The sequence below is a fragment of the Muntiacus reevesi genome, chromosome 1 (genome assembly GCF_963930625.1).
Source record: "Muntiacus reevesi chromosome 1, mMunRee1.1, whole genome shotgun sequence".
Taxonomy (NCBI): Eukaryota; Metazoa; Chordata; class Mammalia; order Artiodactyla; family Cervidae; genus Muntiacus; species Muntiacus reevesi.
Window position 1 is genome coordinate 171,418,006 of NC_089249.1, and position 12,207 is coordinate 171,430,212.

Consider the following 12,207-nt stretch of genomic DNA (forward strand, 5'->3'; position numbering starts at 1 on the left):
AATGTACATCATAACTGAGAAGTTTTCTTGCTGGGCATCAGGGAATCCACTGTGTAATCCGCAGAAAGCTGCTTTAAAATCTTCAAACCCATCCTCCCCCGTTCTCTCCACCTCCTGGCAGCCCACTCTCCTCTCGCTTCCCTCCTTCCTTCCCCTTCCACCACCCTCCTCTACACCCATTCTTCTTCAGTCTCCTCTCTCTGTCCTAGTGCATGCAATCCCTTTTTTATCAAGCTCAATTTAGACTCTCACGTCTTTCCATTCCCCACGGTCCATCTCTGCATTTCCTCAAGGAACCAACACTCTTTCCTCCTTAGGAAGGTGGGAGGTTGTAGGCTATCACTCTTTAATATTTTTCACATATATATATTTGAAAATAAACCCAATAATTTTAACTCAATAATTTTATTTGCAAATTAATTCAGGAATTTGGGTAGACTGGACATCTTTGTATGCACATAACCCAAGATGGTAAATAGATGCACCTGAATGTATAAGATATGGCACACCCAAGAGAGACATTAACGAGGAGACTATTTTGGGGATACAGGCATCTGAGGATGGTGCAACAACAGAAAGCCATCACTCCCCAGAGATCTGAAGTGGTGTGATATTACCCCAGGCAGTGAGAGCTGAAGACAGGAAGAGGGCCCCCACCCCCACAAGAAGCTATAGCCATTAAAAAATAATAATAACAGTAGCGAAGTGCATGGGGTTAGGACACTTTGACTTCCCTCTTCTCCTGCCTTTTTATTTCCTGCTGGTCCTTCCCATTGGCCAAACTCAACCAGAGACCAGAGGGCAAGGGAGCTTTCACAGTGATGTTGTCCGCTGGGGTCAGCCTCCAGACAAGAAACAAACTGAAAAGGTCAGAGAGTGCGTGAAGTGGGGGGCGGGTGAAGGGACGGGGGCAAAACCCAGCACAACTTGTTACAAAAATGAGTAAGATCATCTTTGGGTTTTTTTTTTTTTAAGATTATCTTTTGATGGCAACTCTTTCAAACTAGGCATACACTGGAAATAGAAGTTGGGGGAGGAGGGGGCACATGTCCAGGCAATTAAGAAAAATAGACATTGACAGCAATTGGCAAGAGAGTCATTCTTAATTACATGAGCTAACAAAGTGGGATTCCTGGCATGACTTACTCCAAAGTCATTTATATTTGGCTTGGAAAGCAGAATGGTTTTTATAACAGATTTTTCTAATTATGTTTTGCTTATGTTAATATGAGGATTTGATTCCTCAAGTAAATACCACCTGATCACAAAGCAAGATGACTCAAAAGCACACACTGAGCGCCAGGTGGAAACCAGGCTGGGATTTTGCAGTTTGCTGCAGACGATGCAAAAGTAAGTGGAAGTTTTTGCTTTGGTTTCATGGCGGCTGCTGTCTCCCACTGGCCTGTCTGGATGCCTCAAAAATAATGGTACTCAAAGCTCACTATGCCTGAGAGTCACCGGAGGAACTTGTGAGGGTGCAAATTCCCGGACCCACCAGAAGGAAGGATTCCCCTGGTCTCCATGGTGCCCAGGAATCTGAATTTCAGCACCCATTCCAGAGCATTCTGATGCTGGTGCCAGGTCAGGGCATCACATTTTGAGAAACACTGTTCCAAAGGCTGAACATGTGATTCATATGCCAAGGAGACAAAGAGGTGTAATAGAAGAGGGGGAAGAACTTGAACCCAGAGCTGGGTTCAGATCCCTACTTCACCCTTGACTAGTTGAGGCTAGTTACCTTCTCTGTCATTTGCAAGAAGACTAAAAAACTGAGTATGCACATAAGAGACGCAGGTTCGATCCCTGCGTCGGGAAAATCTCCTGGAGGAGGGCATGGCAACCCACTCCAGTATTCTTGCCTGGAGAATGCCATGGACAGAGGAGCCTGGCGGGCTATACTCTATAGGGTCACAAAGAATTGGATACAAATGAAGCGACTTGGCACATGTGCACACTTGAAGGTAGTAAATGAAAAGTGAGAATCATAATGAATACCCAGGGGCACTCACTGTACCCAGAAGATCCTCAAGTAAGGCTTCCTCAAGATGATTAGGCTCTGGGGGGTGGGGGGGGTCCTACCTCCAGAAGACCTATGAGGACGGCACCTCTGACACCCAGAACTGTGTCCTTGAGCCCACTGAGCAGCATCCTGAGACATGGTAATTGATACAGTGCATAGAATTTTGAGGCTCACTCTTTCTTTGTTTCCACTCACGCAATTATTCTTCGTGCTGCAACATATGGACAACAGGGTTTTTTTTACCCATTCTCTCTCGTCGTTGGCATGTAACACCATTCAACAATGTGGTGTTAACAAAAAATATTAAAACTAGCATCTTAAATTTTTGGTTCTGGTTCATAGTGTAGCAAAATGAAAATGAAAATCTTTTGCACAATCCCAGTGGTGCAGCAACATTTAGAAATGTTTCTAAATATAGACTTCCAGATGACAGAGGGGTTGTTTCATGTCATTCTGTTCATTTCTTTTTCACAGCGTGTTCTATACTCGAGGATAAAGATTTTTAATGAAGTCAGAATGCTAAATTTAAGTGAACCTTTGCTCTCCGTTCATTGCAAATGCATTTTGTTGCCATTTAATTGGCTGTGCATCTTGGCATCAGACCCTCAAGCAGCAAAACAAAGCTCAGATCTCATGATGCAATGGTCTTGATGATGCCCAGGTTCTAGGACCACTGCATGTGCCTGGCATGCCGTGTCTCTGTGCAGTCCTATGGGCTGTAGCCTGCCAGGCTCCTCTTCCCATGGGATTGTCCAGGCAAGAATACTGGAGTGGGTAGCCATGCCCTCCTCCGGGGGATCTTCCCCACCCAGGAATCAAGCCTGGGTTTCTTACATCTCCTGCATTGGCAGAGGGGTTCTTTACCACAGCGCCACCTGGGAAGCCCCAAGGACCACTGTGCGTCTTTCCTCATCTTTGACTTAACTGACTTTCAGTGAATACATGTAAAAGGGTTTGTTCCTATTAAATCATTATAATTGCCTGGAGAATCCCATGGACAGAGGAGCTTGGTGGGCTACAGTCCACAGGGTTGCAAAGAGTTGGACATGGCTGAAGTGACTTAGCGTGCACATGTGATAATACATAGCTTGAGGAATATTTTACATAATATCATTACTAATCCTAGATGACATATAATCAGCTCCAAATTTTATGGTCAATAAATTGCCTATAAATACTGCTTGTTTTGGGGAATAAATTTAAGCTGCAAACAGCTCTAAGCAAGCCATTCAAAACATTTATTTGTAACTTAGGTGCAGAACCTACAGCAACCTGATAACGACTGTAAAATCTGATGTAGTTCTACTGGACCTTCAAACTCAGGTTTGCATAAGAATCATCTGAGGTGCAGAAAAACACAGATTCTGTTATGGTTGCAGGGGTTGGGGGGATGGATACAAAGGATAGTTAGGGAGTTTGGGATGGACATGTGCACACTGCTGTATTTAAAATGGATAACCAACAAGGACCTACTGTACAGCACAGGGAATTCTGCTCCATGTTATGTGCAGCCTGGATAGGAGGGGGCTTTGGGAGAGAATGGATTCATGTATATGTATGACTGAGTCCCTTTGCTGTCCACCTGTAACTATCACAACATTATTAATTGACTACACCCCAACACAAAATAAAGTCTTTAAAAAATAAAACTACAGGTTCTGGGGCCACCCACAAAGAAATTGACTCAGTAGCTCTGAGGACATGGGAGAGGTAAACCCAGGAATGTGCATTTAAAACATCTCTTCCCCAGGTAAGGCGGTATAGTTAGTTGGGAACTAACTAGTCCATTTTTCCTAAAGACCCTCCTCTGTTCCTTCCCAGGGCCACTCCTAACCCAAGTATCCTTTTCAGCACTGGCGTGGAGGCAGGTGTGTATCTAGGATCATGGAATGTTCTTCAAGATCTCCAACTCTTGGCTTGCCCACATGACAATCTAATCACTAACAAGGTAAATTCACAAAGATCCAGCAGGTTACCCACAGAGAATGCTCAGAGAAGTTCTAATACTGGACGCCTTCTGGCCAAAGAAAAAAATGCAGTGTCACATGCGTTCATTTTTTGATCCTCATTACTCTGCAGGGTGGGTCTTATTTGTACTTTACAGAGGGAGAAACTGAGGTTCAGAGAGGTTCAGGGTACTTGGCAAAGCTCATACAAGAAAAGTGGAGAATTATGAGCCATGCGTCAGGCTCCAAATTGGTGCTTACCTTGTCAAGAGCTTGGTTATGTTGCCAGGATATGTGGAGGTGGGTTAAGCACTTTACATCAAAAAATAAACCAATTACCTCTCAGAATTAATTTTCTGTACAAGAGGAGATTACCGTGTATTCACAGAACAGCAGCTACACAGGAAATGATTAAAATTCTAAGAAATGTCTCCCTCAGTCTCTAGCTTCAGACCTTTTACAATGCTTCCATCTTATGGTTAGGTGTGAAAATAGAAAATTAAGTCCTGATTTGCCTCCGGTTTGTAAACCCTCTGTCAGTGACTCAAGGACTTCCTGGCTTGGGTGAGAGGCATTGCAGGAGTTGTCTCCCAACAGGATCACAAAAGTGATCTTCACAAACCTCAGGCTGGAATTTTCAAAGCTGATGTTTGCTCTGCTGATGGTTTTGCAGTTTTGATGGTCTGCTCTATAACAAAATACCATATCATTTAGTTGCTGGTGAGAGACTCCTTCCTGATTCACAGATAGCTATTTTCTCAGAGTCTTCACAGCAGAGAGAGTTCTCCGTTCCTTCTTCTTATAAAGCCATTGATCTTATTAGATTAGGGCCCCACCCTTATGACCTCATCAAGCCTTATCTCCTGAAAGCTCTATGTCCACCTTGAGTTAGGGATTCAAAATACGAATTTTGCAGGGGATACAGTTCGGTTCATAGCAGATGGATTCTGTAATTGTCTAGGAAAGCAACTTTGGAAAGATGTAAACAGGCAGCTTGTCCTAACTGAAGACAGAAAGTTCTGTCTGAGAAGGTACTCTTCCAACCCTTAGGTGAAGGTATGGATGGTATACAGGGGCTTCCCCCATGGCTCAGCAGGTGAAGAAGCTTCCTGCAATGCAGGAGACACAGGTTCGATCCCTGGGTTGGAAAAATCCCCTGGAGGAGGAAATGGCTACCCACTCCAGTGTTCTTACCTGGGAAATCACATGGACAGAGGAGCCTGGAGGGCTACAGTCTGAAGGGTCAAAAAGGGTCGAAAACGACTGAGTGACTAAGCATGCATGCATGGATGGTGTATCAGGAAGTCAACTTGTGGGGCTCCCAGCCCTTAGGCAGGAACCCTGAAACACGCCTTGGCTGCTGAATCCAGTTCCATAGTGTCCCAGGCAGAATTGTATGCAAATGTGTTTGAATGTGTACATTCCTCTGTGAGGTGTGCTCTAGCCACAATGGCTTCCCTGCTGGTTTTTGGGCATTTGAGACAAGCTCTGGCCTTAGGGTTGTCTTAGGCTGGACTCCCTAGAAGCAGAGCCTGAGACTGCGCTTCTTGTGCCTGGCAATTTATTGAAATACTCTCACTTCAGGCAGCAGGACAGCCATTGAGGGAAGCAGGATAGACCAGGGGAAGAAGTTAGGCAGAACCTCGGTATGTAGAGAAGTCTATCTATTCAGTCTGTTCTTGGGGTGCTCCAGAACACACACTGCATCTCAGAGGCAAGGACACCAGGCACCTGTGCCCCCTCCCATCGGCCAGTCACTGACCACCTCCCAGGCATCTCACGGAGGGGAGATAGCCCTGGTCAGCCAAGGGCAGTCCTCCAGGGAAGGGACAGCCTTCAGCTTAACACTCACTTCAACACAGGGTGGAGTGCTCTGGCTGCCGCGGAGGACCAGGTGGGCTCCTGACGCACCTGCTACGAGCCTGCTCTCGCTGAGCCCTCTGCCTGGCTGCTCTTCCCCCAGATAACCTCTTAACTGATTCCCTCCCCTCCTTCAGGTCTTTACTAAAACCTCACCTTCTCAATGAAGTCCACCACGCTGGCCATCCTGGCCACGCTACTGATAGACAAACTGCGCCCCCACCCTCACCATCGCCCGCACTCAGCTCCACCCTCTCTTTTTGTCCACAGCTCTCATCACCTTCAGATATACATAACTTACTCCATTAGTACGTTCAGTTTTCACATCTCCCATTAGAATGGAAGCTCTTTAATGGCAGAAATTACTGCTCTAGCCTTAGCCCCTAGAGTACACGAGGAACTTAATAAATGTTTGTTGAGTTCATTATTTAAGTCACAAAGGGACCCAGACCCAAAAAAGAAAAGAGGTCAAGACTCTAAAGAAAAGATAGCACTCTAAAGAAAAGCACGCCGGCCAATCCAGTAGGTCCTACAGGAGAGGTACCACCACCTCCATCTTCAGGTCCAAATGAATGAAAAGCAGCCATCACCTTGTCCTCTGTGGATCGCTCAGAGCTGTCTGCCCAACACGGCTGCCACGGTGGAGTACTTACTAGACTACTGCATGCCCTTCTTAAATAGACTTGTCTAATTCTCCCTCAGAAGACCACCCTGATAATAATAACTTAGCAGAAATTTTCATCTAAAGATCCAGAGATGCTGTGCTGTGCTTCGTCACTCAGTCTCGTTTGACTCTTTGCAGCCTCCTCTGTCCGTGGGGATTCTCCAGGCAAGAGTACTGGCGTGGGTTGCCATGCTCCCCTCCAGGGGATCTTCCCAACCCATGGATCGAACCCAGGTCTTTCGCATTGCGGGAGGATGCTTTACCATCCGAGCCACCGGGGAAGCTCAAGAACACTGGTGTGGGTGCCTTATCCCTTCTCCAAGGAATCTTCCCAACCCAGGAATAGAACTGGGGTCTCCTACATTGTAGGCGGATTCTTTACCGGCTGAGCTGCCAGGGAAGCCCATAGAAATGCCAAGCTATGGAAGCACTCGGATATGGCAACACCTCAAAAAAGTAAAATTCCAAGTGAGGAACTTTGACAACTTCCTTAGAAGATGTTTGCTAATGTGCACACTCTCATTAGTTCAGCAACCAGTTTGAGCACATCCTATCTGCCTTATAAAGAAAGGATCTTGGACAAATTGTGAAAAAAAAAAATCTTTTTAATCATCTCTTCCTGGTCTTCCCCCCAAGCAAGTCACAGGAAATTGTCTATTTCTTGACTAGACAAAATGAGCAAAAGATTTAGATAGAGATTACCCTAAAGAGAATGAATCATGAATAAACAAATAGATGGGAAAATGTTCAATTTTACCAAATTAAAACAATAGTCAGGCACAATTGTCGTCTATCAAATAGCAAAGATTTTCTTTGTTAATTGTACTACCAAAACTGACAAAGAAGTGATTCTACACATGGATGGAAGTGTAAAGTGGTAAAAAAAAAAAAATATGGAAAGTTACATGGCCAGATGTATTTAGACTTCTCTGTTTTTATAACCTACTAGAGTCAGAACCTTAGTAGAACCCAATCCTACCAAAATGATCAGATATTCAAGGAGAGAAGAGCCTTTTGAAACCAGCCTTAGAGGGACTTCCCTCGTGGTCCAACGGTTAAGACTTTGCCTTCCAATGCAGGGGGTTTGACCCCTGGTCGGTGAGTTAAAATCCCACATACATCGAGGCCAAAAAAAACCAAACATAAAGCGGAAGCATATTGCAACAAATTCAATAAAGACTTTATAAAAATGGTTCACATCAAAAATACATAAATAAATAAGCGAAACCCACCATAAGTGTTTTCATCAGGACTAAAATACCAGCAAGAGAGAAGGAGAGAAGTAGACTACTTGGGTAAAGTGCCGATAGATTCCTTCAAATTTTCTCTTGGTTTAACTTTCCGTTGCTAGGACACATTTTTTAAAAAACAAATCTGTCAATAAAAAGTACTTCTGATTGCAAGTGTGTTTTCAGGTCCCTAAGACATTTTATAAATCCCCAGATAATTGTGTGATGAAAGGTCATTTGCTCTTTCAAAAATAAATTCTATTAACTCAGGCTGAAATGTCACTTGCTTTCATTTTCTACATTTAACTTGACTCTGCCCTTGAGTTGGATAATGAATGGATCTGAACCCAGCATCAGAATATGCAAATCACTCCACCTGGGAGACAGATGTCAAATACACAGAGACAGACTCCAGAAAACATCTTGTGTCTGTGTGTGTGTGTGTGTGTGTGTGTGCGCTCAAGGACAGCTTTTGTCACGTTTACCCTGTGGCCCAGCAAATACACCACTGATACTTAGTTTCATAGTTGGATTTGCTGCTTTCCTGTGGTCTTGACAGTTGCATCACATTTCCAACAGTCCCCAAAACTTCCCCTGCGTGTGACTCTTATTAACCTGGCACCATGTTGATAACTTTTCCCAAAATTCAAAAATTCAGAATTCAAAACAGCCACTTAAAAAATTCTGAATTTTCTTGATATTTTCTCTTTGAACCTCACTCACTAAATATCAGCCGAAATTATAGAGGGTTTTTTTTTGTTATCTCAGCCAGAATAGACTCAGCAACAATGGATATTTTATCTTTCAGTAAAGGCATTCATTTTTTGTTTGTTTTTAAGGAGTATCAGCCCATAAAACAAGTGCTTACCCACAATGGGATTTAAGTTTTTGTTTCTTAAATTTTAGCAGAAAAGCTGCTTGAAAGGTTGCTAACAGGTCCCGGTTTCTGGAGGTGGCACCTCTGTAGCAGAGGCGTTCCCTGATTTTTTTTTCCTTTAAAAGATCTGCCCAGACTGCGTTTACTTTGGAAGAACTCAGATAAATGGGCTATTTTGTTACCCAAAGGTAAAGCAAATTCACATCCATGGATCTTAGAGATGCTGTGGCTTATGACAGACCGGAAGTGCAGGATTGCTGGGGAGGAGTCAAGAAGATCCCATTCGACCCCTCCTTGCCCTGCACAAGATCTGCCTTCTTTGCCCTCATGTGAGAAGTCACCCTGGGGCCTGGCAGACAGCGTGGCAGCATGAGGAGCTGTCACCTCCCCAGTTATGAGCCCTGACCTGAGAACGGACACCGTGAGGCCATCCTCTGCCTACTAGGAGCCCCTACTTCAGACCCAGGAGCTAAAGCCACACTTGGTTCACTTCCCTAGATCCTGGTAAAGGCAGGACAGGAGGGAACTCCCCGCTTTGGGTCTCTGCCATAAAGCTACGTTTAAGGGGCTTTCCAGTTGTGAGGCTCTAGATTTCCATCTTAGTCAAGGCTCTCTGCTTACAAGGAAGAGGAACGAGCTACAGGTGGAGACGGGACAGCGAGAGGCCAGGAAGTGCTGGTGACTCACAGGATCCAGCAAGTGGCAGGGAGAGCAGGGCTCCTCCTTGACCCCAGTCTTCCCTGGACTTTTCCTCTGCCCGTGTTCCTTGCTCCTGTTCACAGTCAGCTCCCCTCTTATTCCTGGTCCCTCTAGCTTTGCCCTGGCTCTGCCTAGTTGCTCCAACCCTAAAGTCCAGCTCCCCGTGCCTGGACCCCTGGAGAAGGAACCTGGCCCATCTTGCATCAAGTGTCCATGGTTGCTCCAAAGAGCAATGGGTCAGAAAGGTCCAGTCCTGTGATGGAAACTTAGGCCCCTAGACCCATGATGTTGTTAGAGGGAAAGAGAGTGGACTTGTGGGGACAGGACCCCCAAAATGTCTATAGCAGGGCTGGCAGCTCCTTTCTTCTCCATCCCCCTGGTACCTGGGTTTCATCACCACCTCCTCTGCTTCCCTGAGAAGCACATGCCAAGGCAGGATTAGATGCACCAGATCTACACAGGGAGATGCCTGGGAGGAAAGCAGGGAGACGAGGGTCACCGGATGAGGCTGGGGGAGCTGTCAGACCACATGCAGGCCAGACCCCGGAGGAACAAAAGTTACAAAGGAAGGCTCTCGCCTGCAATGAGTTCTAGTGATGTTTCAGAAACACGGCCAGGGCATCTGTCTTCATCAGTTCTGGCTGCTTTAAGAAGACACCACAGTCCAAAGGGTTAAATACAGATATTTATTTTTCACAGGGTGGAGGCCACGGATTCCAAGATCTAGGTGCCAGAAGTTTCTGTAGCCAACGAAAGCCCTCTTTCTTGATCTGTCAGATGTCTCTTCCTATGGGGGCACTAATCCCATTCAGCGGGGCTCCACCCACCTGACCTAATCACCTCCCAAAGGCCCCACCTCCTTGGTTTCCCGGCCATGCTCCATCATGTTTGAGCTTCCATCAGAAGCATATGTATTTATGTTAGTTGCTCAGTCATGTCCGATTCTTTGCAACCCCATGGACGATAGTCTGCCAGGCTTCTCTGTCCATGGAATTCTCTAGGCAAGAATACTGGAGTGGGTTGCCATTTCCTTCTCCAGGGTATCTTCCTGACCTAGGGATTGAACCCAGGTCTCCTGCTTTGCAGGCAGATTCTTTACTGTCTGAACCACCAGGGAAGCCCAAGGGAGGGAAGCCCAAGGGAGGGATGGCCAACACTCAGGCCCTTCTTTACTTTAAAAATGCAAAAACTCTACTTAGTCTGAAGGCCACACAAAAGCAAGCAGACTGGATTTGAGCTACTGGCTGTATTTTGCTAACCCCTGGTTTAAATTACAAGTTAAAGATTTCTGTTTGCAGCTGAAATCCTCCTAACTTCCACAAAGCGTGAGTACTGCTGACATTAGGAATGCTGACTTCAGTCTGCTTGTCATGCTAATTCCCCTAGTAAATTAGTCCACCCACACTCAGACTTACCAAGTCTTACTTAAGTTCTTGCTTGAGTGAGACAATGAGTGGTTTTTCTTTTCCTCCTGTCCACTCCTCACACCTCCTGAAGCAGGAAACATTTAAGGTTTCGGTAACGGGTGTGGGGTAGGTGCAGGGTTTCCGTAACAGAATTCAAGACTTGAGAAGAGAGAAAGATGATCTTAAGCTTTTTTTTTTTTTTTTTTTTCCATTTTGGCCATGATGCCTGACACACCGGATCTTAGTTCTCTGACCAGGGATCAAACCTGTGCCCCCTGCAGGGGTCCTAACCACCAGATTCCTAACCACTGGACCACCAGGGAAGTCCCAATAAGCTTACAGTTTAATAAGGCACCAGAGAGCCACTAGCAGGAATCCTAGATCTGATTGTCTTCTAGATACATCCCTACCACCCCCCTTCCCAACCAGAACAGAAAGGTCATTCATCCTTGCCTCCCTGGCTGGCCAGCTCCACTTTGCTTTCTCCTCATCTTCTCTGCCGGTTTTTAAAAATAGCTACACACTGACATTCTGGGAATGAGAGGAACATATTTTTTTTTTAACATTTGGTAACTAAAATAGGCTATTGGTTCTATGTTGTTAGGCATATATTCAATTTTCTTAAACTCCCCTTAAACTTAATTTTATGTTTTGATTTCAGGTTGCAAACATTAATATCTGCAGCAGCAAGTTCTCAGTTTTGCCAGTTCTTTTAATGTCGTGTAATCAACTAACTTTGTCTATGAGTTTCAATGTGAAGTATGCATTTTACTTTATGTGTATTTAATCATGAAATTTAATTTTGCACACTTATTTGTAATTTTTTTTAAACAAAGGGACTAATTTTGTTGGAAACACACACACATACAAATATATACACACATCCCTAACTGGGATGCATCAGAGAATAGTTGACAAACATAGGACTTCCCAGGTGGCACTCGTGGTAAAGAACATGCCTCCCAATGCAGGAGATGCAAAAGACGAAGTTTCCATCCCTGGGTTAGGAAGAGATTACATTCCCAGAGACACACACCCTCTCTAGCCGTTGTCCCAGCTGGTTAGATGTGCCATCTTGAACCCTCCAGCCACCATTTCAAACACTTGACCGTTAATTCATAGAAGGGATAACAAGGACTTTCTCTTAAAAAGTTAAACTTTCCTATAATGCTTGTATCGGGGTATAGGGATAACACCCATGTCAGACAGTCATTTTTAAAATATGAAATCTACGTGTCAATATATAATGGAGTGGATGAGGAGAATGGCATGGGGTTTAGTCCATGGGCACAGAGAGTCTTTATAATGAAAATGTCCTGTGGTATTTACTTGTGTGTATGCAAACACAGTAACACTAAGAAAAGGGAGAACAGAAAAAGTCAAGGGGTAAAAATGTTGAGCGACACATGCCTGAAAGGGACATCATTACCATCCAAAAAACAACATTTGGAGGAATCATCAGCATGTCTGAAAACCCATGTCAGCTGTATTCTTGGCTATCCTTGG